Source organism: Cebus imitator, unplaced genomic scaffold, assembly GCF_001604975.1.
Source record: "Cebus imitator isolate Cc_AM_T3 unplaced genomic scaffold, Cebus_imitator-1.0 Scaffold36, whole genome shotgun sequence".
Taxonomy (NCBI): Eukaryota; Metazoa; Chordata; class Mammalia; order Primates; family Cebidae; genus Cebus; species Cebus imitator.
The window spans coordinates 21,380-30,487 of NW_016107351.1; positions in this window are offsets into that span (position 1 = coordinate 21,380).

Consider the following 9,108-nt stretch of genomic DNA (forward strand, 5'->3'; position numbering starts at 1 on the left):
AAAAAAAAAAAAAAAAAAATGTAAAAGGTATTGACTATCAGATTATTTGGACCAATATTTCATAACACACACACCCCCATTTCAGCAAATCTAGTGGTGAGGTTGTGAACAACAGACTATGTTATAATGTCCCCTAAAACATATTCAATGAACATACCCAAAGGTAGTGTAGAGGTAACATATGAGATATAGCTTTATCTCCAGTATGCTAAGGAAATATTGTATTTATCTGAAATGATTTATTGTATATAGCTTTAGCTACTTATATGCAATATGTACAACTTTTAAAAAGCAACATATTATCATTAGAAAATCCCCACAAACCTGTCCCCATTCCTTAAGTTGGATAATTTTACTCACATTTAAATAAAAACTGAATTATATTTCATAATAAACACCTTGTCTTCCCCAAATAGAGTACATGACTATGTATTCCTCATCCAGGTTAAAAACTATACTTTTTTTTCTAAGAGACAGGATCTTGCTGTCATCCACGCCGGAATGCAGTGGTGTGATCTCGGCTCACTACAGCCTCTAACTCCCCAGATCAAGTGATCCTCCTGCCTCAGCCTCCCAAGTGGCTGGGACTACAGGTGTGCTCTACCATGCCTGGCTAATTTTTAATGTATTTTTTTGGTAGAAACAGGGTCTCCCTATGTTGTCCACACTGGTCTCAAATTCCTGGGCAGAAGCGATCCTTCCACCTCAGCCTCCCTAAGTGCTGGGATTACAAGCATGAGTCACTGTGCCCAGCCCACATCCAGGTTTTTTAAAAACTGATGGTGTTAAATAAAGACAAGATGCAAATTAGTTTCCATTTTTATTAAAGTTGTGTTTTTCTCAGGAATATATTACACTTAACGTTCAATACCATAAATATTAGTTCTTAAATCTTCTACTTTACTTATTAAAAATGTAAACATAAAACAAACAATTAACCACTCCCTCCCCAACCCCAACCCAATATATATTAAAAAATATTCTGCCTTTCAAGTTAAATTCTTTTCTTCAGAATCAGTAACACAGACTTTATTAAAATCTTGTTAGTCCTCCTGGGCTGCAAGGACATGGCAGGAATGACTAGTGTCCACTGTGACATGGTCCATGGTGCTGTGACTGAGGTCCATCTCCTCCCGCCATGACTACTCATGTGCCCTGAGAGACAGGCTCTTCTCTGTCCATTCAGTGTCCAAGGACATGGACAGTGGTAAGGTATCAAGCACAAGACACTGTGACAAACACAACACACAAGATGGCGTATACTCCTGGAAGCAGACCACAGCCAGCAGAGACAGCAATTCTGGATGAGTGTTAGTCAGAGGATATTAGAGATGGAAGGATTCTGAAAGATTGCCTAGTTGTTTCACAGATGGCCTCAACTAGTAAGTCCTCTAATGCTAGGGAAAACATTGATACAATTCTATGGGATACTTTGAAATATTCATTTATCTTCCTAAAACTATTTAAATCTCATAAAATTATGTTTTAACTTCCACTATCAATAAACATCAAGCCTAAATAGGCTGAAAACTAATTGCAAGCACAATTTATAACATTTTAGAATGACTATTTGGTCTCAACAAAAATAAGCATCCTATAGGAAAAATGTAAGCATTACTGATTTTAAGAAATAAGGGTGAGGATGTTTTTCAGGAGAATATTAGAAGGATCTGCATTAGGACGACCTGTTTGCCAGCTGCTTTAATGCTGTCAGCTGAAGGCTACTGACATGGCTTTTGCTTCCTTCCTGTAAATTTTGTTCCTGAAAACCTGAGACAAATTCACTTGATATTTTTGACAACTGGGGTCTTAAAATGATCAAAATGAGCCTAAGTCTGAACTGAAAACTGAGGTAGTCAGTTTTTATAAGTACTTGACCCTTTTTGAGTCAGGAAGTGACTCCAGTCTACTGACCCCAGATGGCTGCTCCCCATTCCTTCCCTGCATCCCCTCGCTTCCACTATGCCTGCAGCCTGCTCAGCCCACTGCTGCTACACAGGGATGTGGCTTTGTCTTTGCTAACACAAAGGGTATAACCTGACACAGGGTACCAATGCGTAGGCCGTTTCAAATTCCTCACTTTGCACCTAAATTTTAGACCAATAATTCTGTAACATCTCAGATTCTAAAAGTCTGCTTCACTGTCGNACTTATTAAAAATGTAAACATAAGATAAAACAATTAACCACTCCCTCCCCAACCCCAACCCAATATATATTAAAAAATATTCTACCTTTCAGGTTAAGTTCTTTTCTTCAGAATAAGTAACACAGACTTTATTAAAATCTTGTTAGTCCTCCTGGGTTGCAAGGACATGGCAGGAATGACTAGTGTCCACTGTGACATGGTCCATGGTGCTGTGACTGAGGTCCATCTCCTCCTGCCACGACTACTCATGTGCCCTGAGAGACAGGCTCTTCTCTGTCCATTCAGTGTCCAAGGACATGGACAGTGGTAAGGCATCAAGCACAAGACACTGTGACAAACACAACACACAAGATGGCGTATACTCCTGGAAGCAGACCACAGCCAGCAGAGACAGCAATTCTGGATGAGTGTTAGTCAGGGGATATTAGAGATGGAAGGATTCTGAAAGATTGCCTAGTTGTTTCACAGATGGCCTCAACTAGTAAGTCCTCTAATGCTAGAGAAAACATTGATATAATTCTATGGAATACTTTGAAATATTCATTTATCTTCCTAAAACTACTTAAACCTCATAAAATTATGTTTTAACTTCAATTATTGACGAATGTTAAGCCTAGATAGGCTGAAAACTAATTGCAAGCACAATTTATAACATTTTGGAATGACTATTTGGTCTCAACAAAAATAAGTACCCTATAGGAAAAATGTAAGCGTTACCGATTTTAAGAAATAAGGGTGAGGATGTTTTTCAGGAGAATATTAGAAGGATCTGCATTAGGACGACCTGTTTGCCAGCTGCTTTAATGCTGTCAGCTGAAGGCTACTGACATGGCTTTTGCTTCCTTCCTGTAAATTTTGTTCCTGAAAACCTGAGACAAATTCACTTGATATTTTTGACAACTGGGGTCTTAAAATGATCAAAATGAGCCTAAGGCTGAACTGAAAACCGAGGTAGTCAGTTTTTATAAGTACTTGACCCTTTTTGAGTCAGGAAGTGACTCCAGTCTACTGACCCCAGATGGCTGCTCCCCATTCCTTCCCTGCATCCCCTCCCTTCCACTATGCCTGCGGCCTGCTCAGCCCACTGCTGCTACACAGGGATGTGGCTTTGTCTTTGCTAACACGAAGGGCACAACCTGACACAGGGTACCAATGCGTAGGCCGTTTCAAATTCCTCACTTTGCACCTAATTTTAGACCAATAATTCTGTAACATCTCAGATTCTAAAAGTCTGCTTCACTGTCGTTTTTTTTTTCCCCAAGAAAGAATCTTGCTCTGTCATCCAGGCTGTAGTGCAGTGGTGTGATCAGCTCACTGTCACCTTAAACTCCTGGCCTCCAGTGATCCACCTGCCTTGGCCTCCCAAAGCGCTGAGATTATGGGTATGAGTCACCATGCCCCGACACTGTCATATTCTAAGTGACAAAAATGTGCCTCTGAAAATCTCTTACAAGTTCAGTGTCCCTCTAAGTCGTGCTGGGTACACGATGCAGAATCAATGATAAGTAATCATATTCAAGCCTCACTGAAAAGGGTGGGAGACATGAACACAGTACCCTCAGGAACTCCAAGCTTCTTGACACCACACTTTATCAAGTTTCACGTTTGTCCAGAGAAGACACTGGGCTACCAGGTTCCAACCTTAATAAATATATATACAAAAATGTCATCTATATTTTCTCCAGAAAGCCATTAGTGCAAATATAATTATATCAATAAAAAATAAAGCAAAAATATATTTCAAGTATAAAAAGCACCATGCTCTGAAACAATACTACCTAAGTGGTATCACTGCACAACAGTCAGAATATGGCCACCCTATCACTGTGACTCTCAACGACATTATTAATTCATTGTGTTTTTGGTAAAATTCTGTATCCAACTTTGCAGGATGATTCATAATTATAATAAGCTTATGTTTAGACTATTATGTTTCTTTAAAAATACACTCTGCTTTTGACTTTGCACAATAGAAAGTATGTACAACATGGGCAGACGATGAGCACTGGCCTGCAGACCATTACTACAGCTTGAGTATCACTTACTGAAATGCTTGGGACCAGAAGTGTTTCAGATTTCAGGCTTTTTTTGGATTTGTGATGTTTACAAATACCTAATGAGGTACCTTGGGCATGGGACTCAAGTGTAAACATGAAATTCATGTTTTGTATGTATCTAGACACACTGCCTAAAGGTAATTTTGTACAATATTTTTAATAGTTTGTGCATAAAACAAAGTTTGTGTTAAGTACTTATATGTGGAATTTTCCACTTGTGGTATCATGTCAGCGTTCAAAAATTTTCAGGTTTTGGAGGAATCTGGATTTCAGATTTTTGGATTAGGAATGCTCAACCTGTATTAGTTTCTCTTTAGCTAAGTTAACTATGTTTGAGACTCCCGGCTTTTCACAATGACAAATTCTCTGATTTAAAACTACATGCAAATACATACTTTAAATTTATGCATTTGAAAAAAAAGTGACTTTCCTCTATGCTGGGGTTGCTGATGGCTCTGGTGCCAGATAATCAGAATTAATCCTTGGTAATTATGCTGCTTTGCTCATTTAGCATAATTTCCTCAATGGGGTACTCAATAGCTATATGCTGAATGGAAGAAAAGGAGGGAAGGAGGGAGGAGAGGAGGAACAGAGAGGATCTGTCCGAGGGTTGTTTTTATAATGACACAGCACTTCGTTGGCTTGAGAGAGAAAGAACGGGCATCACCTATCATTAATGATTTCTTTTTTCTTTTATCTTTTTACATTCATATCAAACCTCATCTGGACATTAATGAATTTCAAATACAATGACTACATGGTGTTGGTAAGCTCTAGTACCAGAGTAAAATTGCTTCTGGGGACCAGAATCTATGTAGTAATAGGAGGGGTGTCAAATGCAGGAGGTAAAGAGTACTTATTTTGAGGGTGGGGAGGGACGAAGTCTCGCTCTTGTCAACCGGGCTGGAGTGCAGTGGTGCGATCTCCGCTCACCGCAACCTTCGCCTACCGGGTTCAAGCGATTCTCCTGCCTCAGTCTTCTGAGTAGCTGGGATTATAGGAACCCACCACCACGCCCAGGTAATTTTTGTATTTTTAGTAATGACGGGGTTTCATCATGTTGGCCAGGCTGGTCTTGAACTCCTGACCTCAGGAGATCCACCCGCCTTGGCCTCCCAAAGTGCTGGGATTACAGGTGTGAGCCAATGCACCCGGCCAGTAAAGGATATTTAAAGCAAAAGCAATCTTCCAGCTTCTGTGGACTGGGTCTTGTGTTAAGTGGTACAATGGACACTATTGGTTAGGCCAAACCTGTAGGTTGCTATTAGCACACAATTCAGATCATCGTGTTTTAACTTATATTTTCCTTCTTATACATAAAATCATTTTCAGATCTTATAAATTCTGCAACAATTTCTTAACTGACTTAAAAAAATTGCATACCTGTATATACCAGAATTTCTTTTTATCTTCATCAGTCACAAAGGAATAGTTTTTTGTCTGATCAGTTGTCATAAGCATTATCTAAAAAATACAATTATGTTTCCTTCTCTTTGCATGTCTTCAATGTTTTCACAGGGCAGAGTATTTTACTCTCTCTGCTTCTACATTTTTTCATGTCATTGTTAAACTAATGGAGAATAAAACTGGAAGCTGAGCCCTGCAGAGGGTGAATACAAGGCTACAGCACACTGACAACAGCTCTGCCGTAAACTTCCACACAGCTGGCAAAAGGGCAAGCACAGTTAAATCATAAGATTTAACCAAACATAATTTTAAAAAATTCTTTAGAACCAAACAATGGGAACAGTGACTTAAGTTTACTATCTACAGCCATTAATTTTTTTTTTTTTAAGATACAGGGTCTCACTCTATTGCTGAGGCTAGAATACGGTAGTGTGATCATAGCTCACTGCAGCCTGGAACTCCTGGGATCAAGTGATCCTCCTGCCTCAGCCTCCCAAGTAGCTGGAACTACAGGCATGCACCACCATGTCCAGCTGCCATTTAATTTAAAATAGGTATAGTAATGATATGTAGAAATCTCAATTCAATTATTTCCTATAAATCAAAGGACAATTTACACTTTTGAGGACAAGATCTCCAATTCTAATTTTGCAATAATTGGCTGTTGTTTAAATTACTGCAGTATGGATGATGAACTTTCCCATTGTTTTATGTTGATGCAAATGCTGAGGTATGTCATCACTCTGAAAATTCCACCCTTTATCCTATTTTCAGAAGAAAACATTAGAAGACTACAAACTCTGAAACATAAACAGACCTGGTGCCTTGCAATTCCTTCTTCTTCAAGAAGAGGTGGTTGGGTTGCGGATGAGGCAAGACTGCTGTGAAGTTTTGCTTCAAGGTCTGATTATAGTCAACTCTTCCAAGCCAAAGTCAGGGGTGCCACTTCTGCCATCTGCATAGGTTGGCACTTGCTCAAATTTTGTGCTTTGTTCACAGGAACATAACATAAAAGAATATCTTGAAAATCTACTTTCCATTCCTAGTGCCATACACACAGAAGAAATCCAGCCAGCAGAGGAAAGAGATTGCCTAGCAGAAGCCAGAGGGTGACAACCAGGCTTGAGGAACAGGAGCAAAGATCTAGAGTCAAAAACAAAAAACTGACTTTTTATAGACATTTTTGGCATATTATACCAATCATATATTGACAGATAAATAGCTGTGATTATTAAAAGGTAAACAGGGACCACCTTGAGAGCTAAATCCAGAGCAAAACCCAGATATAAAAAACAGTTTTGTTTCTTTTTTAATGGAGGAAAAATATATTTGGAGGAAGAAATGACGTATCCACCACGTCAAGGTTAAAAAACGGTATTAAAAAAATTGTCTTGAGGTAGTACGCCAGCAAAGCTAAACATAATACTCGGGAATGTAAATTAATATCTTGGTTATTCTGAGACGGGGTGAGGAACATTCTTCTTTTATTCTTTCTAGCTTCTACATAGGGCGGCCATATAATTTATCAACCCAAACGAGCACATTTTGAGAATGCAAGCGAGAGTACTATTGATAATNCCTCCTGAGTAGCTGGGATTACAGGCACGCACCACCATGCCCAGCTAATTTTTTGTATTTTTTAGTAGAGACGGGGTTTCACCATGTTGACCAGGATGGTCTCGATCTCTTGACCTGGTGATCCACCCGCCTCGGCCTCCCAAAGTGCTGGGATTACAGGCTTGAGCCACCGCGCCCGGCCTCATCGTGTTTTAACTTATATTTTCCTTCTTATAAATAAAATCATTTTCAGAGGTTATAAATTCTTCTGCAACAATTTCTTAACCGACTTAAAAAAATTGCATACCTGTATATACCAGAATTTCTTTTTATCTTCATCAGTCACAAAGGAATAATTCTTTCTGTCTGATCAGTTGTCATAAGCATTATCTAAAAATACAATTATGTTTCCTTCTCTTTGCATGTCTTCAGTGTTTTCACAGGGCAGAGTATTTTACTCTCTCTGCTTCTACATTTTTTCATGTCATTGTTAAACTAATGGAGAATAAAACTGGAAGCTGAGCCCTGCAGAGGGTGAATACAAGGCTACAGCACACTGACAACAGCTCTGCCGTAAACTTCCACACAGCTGGCAAAAGGGCAAGCACAGTTAAATCATAAGATTTAACCAAACATAATTTTAAAAAATTCTTTAGAACCAAACAATGGGAACAGTGACTTAAGTTTACTATCTACAGCCATTAATTTTTTTTTTTTTAAGATACAGGGTCTCACTCTATTGCTGAGGCTAGAATACAGTAGTGTGATCATAGCTCACTGCAGCCCTGAACTCCTGGGATCAAGTGATCCTCCTGCCTCAGCCTCCCAAGTAGCTGGAACTACAGGCACGCACCACCATGCCCAGCTGCCATTTAATTTAAAATGGGTATAGTAATGATATGTAGAAATCTCAATTCAATTATTTCCTATAAATCAAAGGACAGTTTACACGTTTGAGGACAAGATCTTCAATTCTAATCTTGCAATAATTGGCTGTTGTTTAAATTACTGCAGTATGGATGATGAACTTTCCCATTGTTTTATGTTGATAAAAATGTTGAGGTATGTCATCGCTCTGAAAATTCCACCCTTTATCCTATTTTCAGAAGAAAACGTTAGAAGACTACAAACCCTGAAACATAAAGAGACCTGGTGCCTTGCAATTCCTTCTCCTTCTTCAAGAAGAGGTGGTTGGGTTGCGCGGATGAGGCAAGACTGCTGCGAAGTTTTGCTTCAAAGTCTGATTATAGTCAACTCTTCCAAGCCAAAGTCAGGAATGCCACTTCTGCCATCTGCATAGGTTGGCACTTGCTCAAATTTTGTGCTTTGTTCACAGGAACATAACATAAAAGAATATCTTGAAAATCCACTTTCCATTCCTAGTGCCATACACACAGAAGAAATCCAGCCAGCAGAGGAAAGAGATTGCCTAGCAGAAGCCAGAGGGTGACAACCAGGCTTGAGGAACAGGAGCAAAGATCTAGAGTCAAAAACAAAAAACTGACTTTTTATAGACATTTTTGGCATATTATACCAATCATATATTGACAGATAAATAGCAGTGATTATTGAAAGGTAAACAGGAACCACCTTGGGAGCTAAATCAAGAGCAAAACTCAGATATAAAAAACGGTTTTGTTTCTTTTTTAATAGAGGAAAAATATATTTGGAGGAAGAAATGACGTATCCACCACGTCAAGGTTAAAAAACGGTATTAAAAAAATTGTCTTGAGGTAGTACGCCAGCAAAGCTAAACATAATACTCGGGAATGTAAATTAATATCTTCGTTATTCTGAGACGGGGTGAGGAACATTCTTCTTTTATTCTTTCTAGCTTCTACATAGGGCGGCCATATAATTTATCAACCCAAACGAGCACATTTTGAGAATGCAAGCGAGAGTACTATTGATAATGACAACAGGCATAGGGACTCTCTCA